Here is a 13,346-nt window from a genome sequence, read left to right on the forward strand (position 1 = left end):
GTTAAATTAATAAGACAAAATTATAAGTTTTAGGTTAGGTATACATAAAAACCAGTAGGAAAACAGAATTCATGGATTAATTGTCAAATGAAACCTTAGAAATAAATACTTAAGTAATTTAGAAAATTATAATTTGATTAGAAAACATAGAAGTAAACCATTCTATATAAATAGTTATATGTGAGAGTAACAAAACAAAACAAAAACAAATATGATTTCAAAATGGTCTCATTCAATCCCTCACCTTAAAGTAAAGGTTAAGTCTGAGTCCATTCAAATCCAAACTATCTAAGTGTTTGAGGCTTAAATAATGACCACTTTCTACATAGTATTTAATATTATCTTCCACACTGATGACTGAATTCACTTTCAGAAAAAGTGTCTTATGATGATGGCAATAATTTAGTTTTATTGACCTAGTCTTTATATATATATTAACTTCTTAAATTCATAATCTTCCCACAAGAATGTATCCTTGACAGGTTTTATAAGTTACTTCAGGTCATTGATAGATGATCCCAGTCCAAAATAGAGAATCTGAAAAATATGATGCACCTGTTTTGCAATTAGCAGTGGCCGTTTGTCATTCTAGAAATTTCATTTACAGACCTAGACTTGTTTGTCTTGGTTTGTATTATTATCCCTTGTCTTGGTTTGTATTATTATCCACTCCTGAAAATGACTAGAAATAAATTGGAACATACATTTCAGATTTTGCTAAAATGTTATATTAAAAACCTCTCTCAGACTTTGCATTTTTAATGATCAGTGCAGAAATTACTCATTATCTTCACTCTCTTATGACAAGTTAAATTATGTTTAATTTTATTATTTTATAGAACAATATTTTTCTCTTAAAAATCTCTAGGACTTACAGCTGAGAATAGCTTGATGAAAATCGTTTCTTGTACTATCCTTATAAAAATAATCTTTATCTGACATCTCTAAATGGGCAGCAAAATCGGTATATGCATTACACATTTTCATTTAAACTGCCAGTTTAATAACTGGTTGTGATTGTGTTAAAATGCTTAAGGTATAGTCAGCAAAAACTGTCAGCTAGTTCTTCAATTAATAGAGTAAGAGAGTAATTTTAGTCAAAGACATAAATATCTAAACAAAGTAGGCTGCATTTATGTGTATATGTGTCTGCAATTCTCTGTTAGAATTGGGATGTCCTTCAAATTGTTTTTATTTCCTTTAGATTTATTTATCATGTCCAATTATTTAGTTTCCTTGTTAACATAAGAAATGTGAAATAGAAAAGCATAATAAAATTTGGATGTACAGTGTTAACACCCATCTCCTGGCTATAAAGTTATATTAAATAGTCATAATCAGTGAAGTGCAGCCATAAACTCTTCCATAGTGTTCAATAGAGACATCTTTCTCCTGTCCTTCAAAAAATAAATTAATGTTTACTGAGTACTTACAGATAAAAAAAATCAACTACTTTATACTTCATTTGACTATATGACAAAATGGAGAACCATGTGTTATAGGAGAAATTAGAACATAGAAATTGTATATAGCTACCAACTTGCACAAAACAGAAGAAATTAGGATCCTGCCCTGGGTTAATCAATTCTAAAGTCTTTACTTTTTCTATTTTAGTGTGATACTTTTTATTTAGTTCCCCTTGCTTATGTTCTTAACTAGTGTTTATAGAGGTTTGGTACTGTAATTTGACTCCAGTCTTACTCAGAGCTAGTTGGAGCATAGTAAATTAACATAAACAGATGTAAAACCTTTCCCTTATTTTTGTAGACAAAAATTCAACTTCTTCTTCCCCCCTTCTGCTTTTGCATGGAATCTGGAAATATTCAAATATTCATCCCAAAGTACTTCTTTCAATCCTTACTCTTGTCATCTCTTTTGACATATCTATTTTAGAATTTCCTCCCAGACTGCTCATCATTGAATCCTTTTCTCATTCCTGCCATTTACAATGAATATACCAATATCAATTAGTCCAGATCTGCTTGTTATGTTTTGACCTTTAAATAGGCCCAGTCCTGCCATTAATTTGTTTCAGCTGTGTATTGACAATATTGTTTTCCTGATGGAGGGTCATGGGTTGATTCTCATTTGACAAATTCAAAATCTTCCTCTTAGTTTTGTTACTCAATGAATTTTTTACCATTCCAGTTTATGGACACATGCTTTTTGATTTGAGCTTTGTCTATAATTATTTATAATTTTACACTGAAATACAGTCATGCCTGGGGGTCATTTTGAAAATCATTACATCTACCCAGTTTTTACTCAAAACACTGCACCCTCCCCTCGCTTTTTCACATTACCAAAGCCATGGCTTCTCATATCTTCTGCATAGACAGCTATTCACTGTCTTTAGAAAATTAAAGATTTGAACAAGTAAATTGACTCATGAGAGGGAACAAAGTGTTCTTCATTTATTGAAAATATTTACTTGATTGCAAATTTCCATTGATATTGCATTTCTGACAAAACTGGAGTTCAAAATGTGAACTATTGCCATTGTACATCTAGGGGTATATGATAGAAAAAGGTTGGAAAACTTAGTGCACTTTTGAGAAAATACCATCTTAAATTAGATTGAATCATATTAAATTTCTCCTTTATTAGGTCAAAATAGTTGAATATCAGGGCTTTCATATGGCTCAACATCTATAACCTACATTCTAGTGATGTATTTATAATTATCTCCATCTACAACTTCTTTACTCTCGCCACAATATTAAATGCCTAATGCCAGTTCTATATATTTAGCTGGATGTTTTTGAGACACTGTCTTTATTTTCTATTAACGCACAACAATTCAACCACAAATGTAATGCCTTAAAAATAACCCATTTATTATCTCACAGCTCTGGCTGGTTCTGCTGGATTCCCTGCTTAGGGTCTTACAAAGTCAAGATCAAAGTGTCTTCTGGTCTGGGCTGTTATCTGCTGATCTGGGGAGGAAATTGCACCAAGTTCATTTTGGTTGTTGGCAGAATACAATTCCTTATGGTGATTGTTGTACATTGGTCCCCATTTACAAAATTATTTTCAGTCAGGCTCTCAATTTCTAGAGCCTTCTGGAGGTTTTGTTTGTTTTGTCATGTAGCTTCTTCGTTTTTAAACTAACATGAAATCATTTTTGTACTTCATATCTTTTGACTTTACCTTCTATCAGCATCCAGAGTATTTTTATTTTAAAGGCCATGAGTCTTCCTTTTTCTATAAGATATAACATAACCATAGGAGTAAAATCTCAACATATTTACAGGTTTTAACTACATTAAAAGGGCAAGAGGTTATCCAAGAGTGATAGTAATTCTTAGAATTTGATCTACAATAAGCACTTTACACTTAATATTTTTAAACAGGAAGTACTGCTTTCACCATCAATCCTATCCTACTCTCTTCTCTGTTAACTTAGTAATACTCTTATCAGTGTAAAAATGGCAGAATTGGGGAAGTAATGCCCACTCCCCTCTGATTTTCACCAATTATTCATCAGATTCTACACACTTACTAGGTATTTCTTGAATCCACCTTCTTTACTTCTTTGTTATTACCATTGCCTTCATTATGGCCCTCATCATTTATCCATGTATTATTTTATTCCAATATATCTTTTATATTATTTCCAGAATAACTATCAAGTATATCAAATTCAGCAGGCCCAGCTCTACCAATACAATGGTTTTCAATAGTACTTGATCAAGATGTATATCAGAATAAACTTGGAATATTTTTAGAATGCCTCCTTATCCTCTCACCTTTCATTCTTATAATGTGACCCAATCTTGGATTAATAATCTATTTGAGAATAACTGTTTAATGGCTCTATGATTTTTCAATGAAATTCAAGTTTCACAGAGCTATATCCATGATCACTTATTTGTCTTTAGCTTTGTTTCTAATTTGTGTCTGATATCTCACTATTTAAAGGTACTTGGCCCAGATATGTCATTATATTTAAATTTGGCATTGCTACTCATGTTTGCTTTCTCAGATTTTCTTGACTCCAATCTTGTCTTGACAGATTATTACTCATTTTGGAGTAGTTACCTCATATACCATCTCCTCTAGGTTGATATTTATGATCTCTTCTATTTGTTCTCCGTAGAGAAAAGTAGGTCCCTCTTATCCAAAGATGTTATTTTAGGCTTATGATTGTCTTACAATTTTGATTAGCATTTCTATTTATATATAAGTATCTCTGGTGGAAAAACGCTAAGATCCCTCCAAAGATCCCCAATGCCTGGTGTTCATAACCTTGTATAATCCTATTTTCTTGGATGTGGACAAGACCTGTGACTGGCCAGCAATCAATAGAATATGGCAAAAGTGATGGGCTGTCACTCACATGTTTATATTATTTATATAAGACCCCATTTTGCTACAGTTAGTTTGTTCTAGAGATTTTCCTGCCTGGCTAACTGAAGTAAGTGGCCCGGTTGAGAAAGCATAAGGGGTAAGACAACGCAGAAAGCCTCTAGGAACTGCAGCCATCCTCTAGAAGCTGGGGTCAGCCTTCTAGATACTGAGAGCAGCCTCGAGCAGATAAATTGGAGTAATGAGTCATAGCCATCAAGGCAATAGATCTTCCACCTTAAGTAATCTTGGGAGATTTCTCTCCAAACTAAAGACAAAAATATACTGGCTGATGACTTAACCTCCACCTTTTGAGACCCTGAATTGTGTTCAGATCCTGAGCCACAGAAACAGTGAGATAATAAATGCATGCTTTTAAGCTGCTAAATGTTTGGTAGTGTATTATGCAACAACAAGAAACTGATGTAGTCTCCAATGCTAGATACTGCCATCTTCAAGAGTAGATTATGCCTTAGTCATTGTTCTGTGTCTACAGTCTATAGTAGTAGCTGATAAACAGTAAATGCCGTGTAAAGAATTGTTGAAAAAATATGAGTTATACAGAACACATACATTATGCAGCTCTAGGCTTTTGGTAGTCATTAATTTATATATATATATATATAAATTTATATCTGAATTTTTTCTTTAATATATGTATATGTATATGTATATGTATATGTATATGTATATGTATATCTATATCTATATCTATATCTATATCTATATCTATATATCTATATCTATATCTATATAATCTATATCTATAATATATATATATATAATATATATATATGAACTTTTAGGGATATATTGACACTAGCATCTTTTCAGCTGTTTTTATGTAAGTCTAACCAGTCCACCCACCCAAAACTTCAAGTCTATTAGAAACAAAGATTCCTGAACATCCATGACCTCAATATTGACTCTCATGTACTTGTTTTTATCTTTCTGGCCTTGGTTCTTGCTTCTAATCTATATTTTAATGTTTGCTTCAATGCCCTATTTGATTTGATGGCATACCTAGGCTTTTGTTTCAACTTTTTGAGTCTTTGAATTCCAAAATAACATCATATCACCTTAATTTCTATATATTCACATGGTATCACTGAAGAAACATTACTATAAACCCCATTATTTCTGAACTACCTCACTTGCCAAATGGGCTATAATGAGAATTCAGATATTTATTTCCTGATGATTTATGGTTTATATCTTCCCATAATTATCTGAGAGTCAGCCATTTTCCAATCCATCTCTAATGAAAATAATTGGCTATTAACAAAAGAGTACCATGAACAAATGCTTATATTTACACTACAAAATAAGAAATGTGAAAGCAGAGTTTTCAGTGTTATGTTTTTAGGCACCGCTAACCTAAGTGAATTTCTGTGCCTCTGTTTTTACCCTTGATATAGTCAGAAGGGTTTGGTATAAGGAAGGGTTTGGAATAAGAAAGGGTGTCATTTGGAACAAGGAAGTCTTACTATGATTTGTTTTCCTGTAATTACAGTGATATCCTAGTAAGTACACAAAACACCTATTCTTTATAAGGGAATTTAAGCTGTGGAGAGCGGCTATAGCATTTGGACAGGTTCAAGCCTCGGACTAGTGAGAGGGCATGGTCCTCTCATGGCAAAGCTACATGCAAGTCCCAGTTTGGAGGGCAAAGCCCTCCCAGCACAATTATAGCCAAAGACTATAGTTGTAAGCTTGATCTCATGGTACGAACCTGTGGTCCCAGGTGGCTAAATGATGTAGGCTGTGGGAGGTGCAGCAAGTGCTGCAAAAAACAAAGCTTGACAGAGTTCAGGTGCATGTAATTGAGTAGCTTCGAAACCCACAAGAACATTGTAAACATCGTGACCATGCCCTTGCCTTGCCTTGTGAAATCTAGCTATAAAATAAAGACTCAGCTTGCAGGCTGTGGCACTATCTCTCCATCTGAGAGCAGTGTCCCACCTAGGCCCAGCTTTATTCTCTTGTCTGTCTTCTTTAATCCTTCACTGCCCACCCCCTCCACCCACCCCCTCCCCCCCCCCCCCCCCCCCCCCCCCCCCCCCCCCCCGCCTCCCACTTCCACCTCAGGTTCACACCTGGCCATACTGAGCGCGGCTCACTAAGCCTATGAGTTTCTTCAAATCTCACCTATTTAATGGTAGACTCTTCTCTTATCTATTACTCATGGGTCCATCAATGTCTAGAGTGACCAGGATTTCCAGATGCTTAACAATAATGGAAACATACAGACAAAACACTTGGTGGGGAACTGGAAATACCAGTTTAAATAAGCCCATTTTTCAAGGCAGAGAAGAGAAAAATATAGTCATCTAGCTGCCTGAACAATTTCCCTGATGACAAACATAGGATATGTGTACCACCAAATGATTGGTATACATTTGGCTTGACATGCCCTATCCATAGAAACCTCTGACCTAACTATTTAAGAAACCTGACTCTTGCCCTGGGCAGGTGGCTCAGTTGGTTGAAAGCAGCTTCCCATACACCAAAAAGTTGTGGGTTCGATTCTGGTCAGGGCACATACCTAGGTTTCAGGTTCCATCCCCTGTTGAGGCACATAAGGAATGCAACCAATCCATGTTTCTCTCTCATATCTATATTTCTCTCTTTCTCTATCTCTCTGTCTCTGTCTTTGTCTCTCACTCTCTCCCTCCCTCTCCTTTCTCTCTCTAAAACAAAACAAAACCAAAAAACAAACAAACAAACAAAAAAACACCTATCCTAGGGTGAGAATAAAAAAAAAGACCCTATTCTCCAACAATAGCGCTCAGGTATAATCAATTCCAGTTTTGCTTTACCCTCTTGATCCTAAACTTTCAGAGCCAATACTCTTCCTTCAGGAATAAATTTGACATAACACAAGGATTGCCTTTTCCTAAGATTTGTTGTATAATGATAATAGTTTATTTTCATCTATATATTTTGCTATTATTAAGATCTACATTTCCCAAGAGAGGGATGGATGACCTTATATTTTTCCCCAAACATGACATTCCATTTTATATCCTGTTAATTTCAGCCCAAATTCTGCCCTGACCTGGACATGCCCTCTCTCATCCCAGCAGTGAAAGTTACTTTGTTTCAAACAGGTTTTAGGAAAGCAACTTCAACTGTGCATTCACATCTAAAATGGTAGTCTGGGATAAATTATCCTATGTGGATCATAAAAGGCTGGAGCTCAGTGCTGCCTCCAAGAAGAGAATGAATTTCATCCACAAAATTTACACTGTCACCATAATGATGTCACCCCCAGCTATTGTTTTTTAAGCAAGCCAAGACAGTTTCTAAAATACTGTTCAATGTCTAAGTATGTGTCTTTGTACCTCCCCATTGTTCATTATTCTCATATTTATAGAATTTAAATAGGATTTTGATGAGTTCTCATGCTGCTACACATTCAAGAAGGAACATGATAGATGCACTTAACTTACCAAGTCAGAATTGTATATAACCACTCGCTGTGGTTTTCTAGCAAATGCATTCTATTTCACTTAATCAATGCCTTCTCTACTTCCTCCTTGCAATACCAAAAACAAAATAATAAATGTAACAGCTGTTCAATATCTAGTGATTCTCTATGAAGAACTAGTAGGATACGGAATGTCTCTTACATATCCCAAGTCATAAATAATTTGTCTTTAAGTTTTTATATGCACTCTATATACACTAATATATTAAATATACATATGTTTGTGTGTGTGCAGATGCATGCATTGTAATATAAGTGTTATCTACTAGTAAACATTTCTTAGTGAAGTAAAGGGAGATAGACTAAGAAATTATAACTTACCATCAAGATTAAAATACCTATAATTTATCAAATATGTGACTGGCATTGAATATTAAACTACACATTAGAAAGATATAACATATTTCTCAATAGTATGTGTAATAGTAGTTGATGGTACTGAGTAGTGTAGCATTTTACCATGTCAGTTACTTATGTCCAGTATCATTATTCAATCTCTGACAGTTCAAGTGCTTATTCTAACAGGGGTGACTTTGCTCTAACTAGTAAATGAAATTGACATAAGGATTGCTGAAGGAAATAAAATATGTCACATTCCAGTTTCAATGTCTGAAAGTCTTCTTATATTGCTTAAGAAATTTGAGATTTATAGGGCTATTGGAAAGCTCAAAAAGTTGAAAACATGAATGCTATTTGTGTTTAACCTGTACATTTTAAACATGCACTGAGTAGTCTAAAGGATTTTAAGGAAAAATACAAGAATGTCTGTGTAATTTAATAGGATAATGAGTTAGGAGGAATGAGTTAGGAGGAATGCAAATTAATGAAAGGTTTTAAATCATTCAAAATTTTGACTAAATATTTAAAGGTTGGAGTTCAAATATCTCTCCAGATATAGAGAGCTTTTAAAATTTAGGAGTTAGCCGAGTACCTTAATGTCTTAAAAAAATCTGTGGTTATAAATAAAGAAAAGTTATGTAGGTATTAGAATATGATGATAATTACTGGAGATTAAGTTTCTAAAGAGAATTCTTGTAATTATTAAAGACTTAACCTTTAAAATAGTTAATAAGCATACTGAAGGAGAAAGTTAATTTAATGGAAGAAAAATATTATCTGGTATCTGATGGTGGGCAATACAAATCTTGAAGACTATCACCAAGGAAATATGTATTAAAGTATTTGATTTAAAAATGTTCTATATATAGCCCTGGAGAGTGTTGCTCAGTGATTAGAGTGTTGGCCTGAGCACAGGAGGGTGATGGGTTTGATTCCTGGGTTGTAGGTTTGATCTCTGTCCCTGATCAGGGCTCATGTGGGAGGCAATCAATTGATGTGTCTCTCTCACATTTATGATCCCCTCTCCTCTTCTCTTTCTCTTCCCCTCCCCCCTCACTTCCACTGTCTTTAAAAATCAATGGAAAAAATATCCTCACTTCTTGGGTGAGAATAAAAAATAGTGCTATATATATTGAAAATAGGTTTAATATCATGCTTAACTTACTTAGAATTTATTTATTTTTGTTTGTTTGTTTTTTAAAATATATTTTATTGATTTTTTACAGAGAGGAAAGGAGAGGGATAGAGAGTTAGAAACATCGATGAGAGAGGAACATCAATCAGCTGCCTCCTGCACACTCCCCACTGGGGATGTGCCCGCAACCAAGGTACATGCCCTTGACCGGAATCGAACCTGGGACCCCTGAGTCTGCAGGCCAATGCTCTATCCGCTGAGCCAAACTGGTCAGGGCTAGAATTTATTTTATAATTTGCACATGTCATACAATATTATTCCCCTTCAGATTTTTTCAAGTATTTAAAAATTTAAAAACAATTTTAGATCATGGACTGTACAAAAAAATTAATCTGATTTGGCAGGCCTCATTTGTCCTGACAGCCACAATTTACTAATCCCTGCCCTATACAACAAATCTTCCATTAAACAAAAAAGTATGACACATACAAATAGGTAAGAAAACACACTCTGAGAAGACAAATTAACCATAAGTACAAGAGTAAAATATAACAGATATGTTAGAAGTATCAGACCCTAACAGAAGAAGTAGCCAATATGCAAAATTATATATATACTAGAGGCCCGGTGCACAAAAATTTGTGCACTCGGGGGGGAAGGGGGGTCCCTCAGCCCAGCCTGTGCCCTCTCGCAGCCTGGTACCCCTCAGGAGATAACGACCTGCTGCCTTAGGCCTGCTCCAATCCCTAGGTGCAGAGGGCAGGCCCAATCCCTAGGTGCAGCCCCTGGTCGGGCTCAGAACAGGGCCGATTGGGGAGTTGGGGCACCGCCCCCTGTCATGCACAGAGCAGGGCAATCGGGAGGTTGTGATGCCACTCTCAGTCACGCTCAGGGTAGGGCCGATCAGGGGGGGTTGGGGCTCCGCACCCTGTCACACACAGAGCTGCAGGGCGATCAGTGGGTTGGGGAGCTCCCCCCATCAGGCACAGAGCAGGGCTTATCAGGGGGTTGGGGCGCCTTCCCCTGTCACGAACAGAGCAGGGTGGATAGGGAGGTTGTGGCCCTGTCCCATGTCACACACAGAGCTGCAGGGTGATCAGGGGGTTTGGGCACTGCCCCCTGTCACGCTGATCCCGGTGCCGGGAGGCCTCGCAGCTCCACTGATCCCGGTGCTGGGAGGCCTCGCAGCTCCACTGATCCCGGTGCTGGGAGGCATATTACCCTTTTACTATATAGGATAGAGGCCTGGTTTGCCCTGAAGGGTGTCCTGGATCAGGGTGGGGGTCCCCACTCGGGTGTCTGGCCAGTCTGGGTGAGGGACTGAGGGCTGTTTTCAGGCTGGGGGTGACTGAAGCTCCCAACTGCTCCTTTCTTTCTTTTTTTTTTCATTCTGGGCCAGCTTTAGCTTTGAGGCTTGGCTCCAGCTCTTAGGCCTCCGCTGCTGAAAGTAGGTTTCTGGCCTTTGCTTACAATGTTGTGATCCTGCTGGCTGAAGCCCGGCGGACTAAAGCAGGTTTCTGGGGTTTTGTTTAGCTTCTATATTTGTTACATAGTTGCTTAGAGTTGCAGCTCAGAGGCCTGCAGCGGCAGGTGGGGAACGTTGGAGTCCTCCGTCACTGAAGCAAGCAAGCCTCATGTTAGTTTCAAGCTGCCTGGCTGCCAGCCGCCATCTTGGCTGGCAGTTAATTTGCATATTGCCCTGATTAGCCAATGGGAAGGGTAGCGGTTGTACGCCAATTACCATGTTTCTCTTTTATTAGATAGGATATATATATATATATATATATATATATATATATATATATATTTTTTTTTTTTTCAGCACAGAGCAAAGTTATAAGAAAGAACCAAATATAAAAGCTAAAAATGAAAAACACATAGAAGTAAAGAATTCTTTTGAGCAATCATCAGTAAACTCAAAGCAGCTGACAATGAAATAGAGAGCTTGAATATAGATAAAATACCTGAACTGAAAGGAATTGAGAATGAAAGAATGAAGATAAAAACAACCCAACAATCAACAGAACAGAACATCCAAGCATGATACAGAAGTCCAACATCTGCACATTTGGAATCCATGAAGAAGAAAGATGATAGGAAGAAGAAATATTTGAAAAAATAATGGACAAGAATATTCTCAAATTAGTGATAGATAAGATCAGAAAACATCAAAATTAAAACAAACAAAAAACATGAACTCAGCTATACCATATTTTAAATTGTTGAAAACCAAACACAAAGAAAATATATTTTAAAAATAAAAAAGCAAGAAATAGGTACATGGTACAGAGGAACCAGAGTAAAATTAAAGCCCACTGCTTGTCAGAAACTATATAAGAAAACAATAAAGGATATATATATATATATATATATATATATATATATATATATACTCAATTGCTGCTTTCATGCTACAGTGGTAGAGTTGAGTGGTTGCAAAGCCTAAAAATGGGCAGTTTAAAATTAAAAGGATGAAAAAAGTAATACCATCCTAGCACTGCCAAAAAATAAAGATAAAAAAAGCGATTTTCAGTCAAAGTAGACTCCAGGATATAGAATTATTATAGATAAAGAAGGAATTATAAAATAATAAAGTAATCAATTATCTAAGAAGACATAAAACTATTCTAAATGCATGTAGCTCTAATAATAGGTTTTTAAAATACACGAGGTAAAAGACGGTAGCTCTGGAGGAAGAAATAGATAACTGTACAATTATAGTTAAAGACTTCAACATTTCTTTCTTAGTAATTGATAGAATGAGTAGATGGAATTCAGTAGGGAAATAGATGACCTGAATAACATTCTCAGACAACTTGACCTGTTTGACATTTATAAAACATGCCATGCAACGAGAACAAAATACATATTCTTCTCAAGTGCATATGTAACATTATGTAATATAGTCATATACACAATATAGACCAATAAATGAATCTCTGATGCCATATGATTTTTAAAAACAACTTTATTAATTTTTTATTTACTATAAATCACTCATCTCAATTATACAATATTATGATTTTAGTTAATTTGCCTACTGGTGATATAATAAACATGACTTAATTTTTTGATAATTTATTTTAATATAGAGAGAGAAGAAGGGAGAGAGAGAAAGAGAGAGAGAGAGAGAGAGAGAGAGAGAGAGAGAGAGAGAGAGAGATGTGAGAGAGAAACACCAGTTAGTTGCCTCCCACAAGGGGCTCAAACCTGCAACCTAGGTATTTGTCCTGACTGGGAATCGAATACATAACCCTTGTTGCATGGGATGACATTACAACCAACTGAACCACACTGGCCAGAGCAAAATAAATTAGTTTTATAATATATGTATTATTCTGTCCTGATAAGGTTCTAACAAATAATATGGATTCTATACAGTCTGATTATACAAAATGGTAGTATGCATATTGTGCAACTGGATGTCTAATATCATACTAGATAGAGAACAAAAAAGAGTATAGATACTCTAAAAATAGTTTGGTAGGTTTTTGATATTATATAAATAAAGTTAAATATACACATATAACCCAGCTATTGCACACTTTGTATGCACCTTAGAAAAATGAAATCATGATTCTAAACATCTACAAGACCATTCTTAGGATTTTTAAAAAGTCTTTATCTTTTGGGGGTAATTTTAGGGTTATAACAAAACTGAGAGAACAGTACATAGATTTTCCATACTTGCTCTGCCCCCACACAACTTTGTTCTTCTTTAATTTTGTGTTGGCTATTCTGGGTCTTTTGCCTCCCTATATGAACTTTGGAATCAGTTTGCTGATACCTATAAAATAACTTACTAGTGCTTTTATTGGAATTACATTGAATCTATAGATAATAAGAAGAACTGACATCTTGCATCAATGACAGATTAACTATATAAAGTCCTAGACTTCTTCCTACTTGGGAAAATAGTGTTGGGCCATCCCAACTGAATGCTTCTCATGAGACCTTAGGAAGAACTACATTATAGCTAAGCTTTTCTCTACTCAATTCTACTTGCTTGTCCTCTTTTCCAAATGTGTTGATCCA

This window comes from Myotis myotis, unplaced genomic scaffold, assembly GCF_014108235.1.
Source record: "Myotis myotis isolate mMyoMyo1 unplaced genomic scaffold, mMyoMyo1.p scaffold_m19_p_2, whole genome shotgun sequence".
NCBI lineage: Eukaryota > Metazoa > Chordata > Mammalia > Chiroptera > Vespertilionidae > Myotis > Myotis myotis.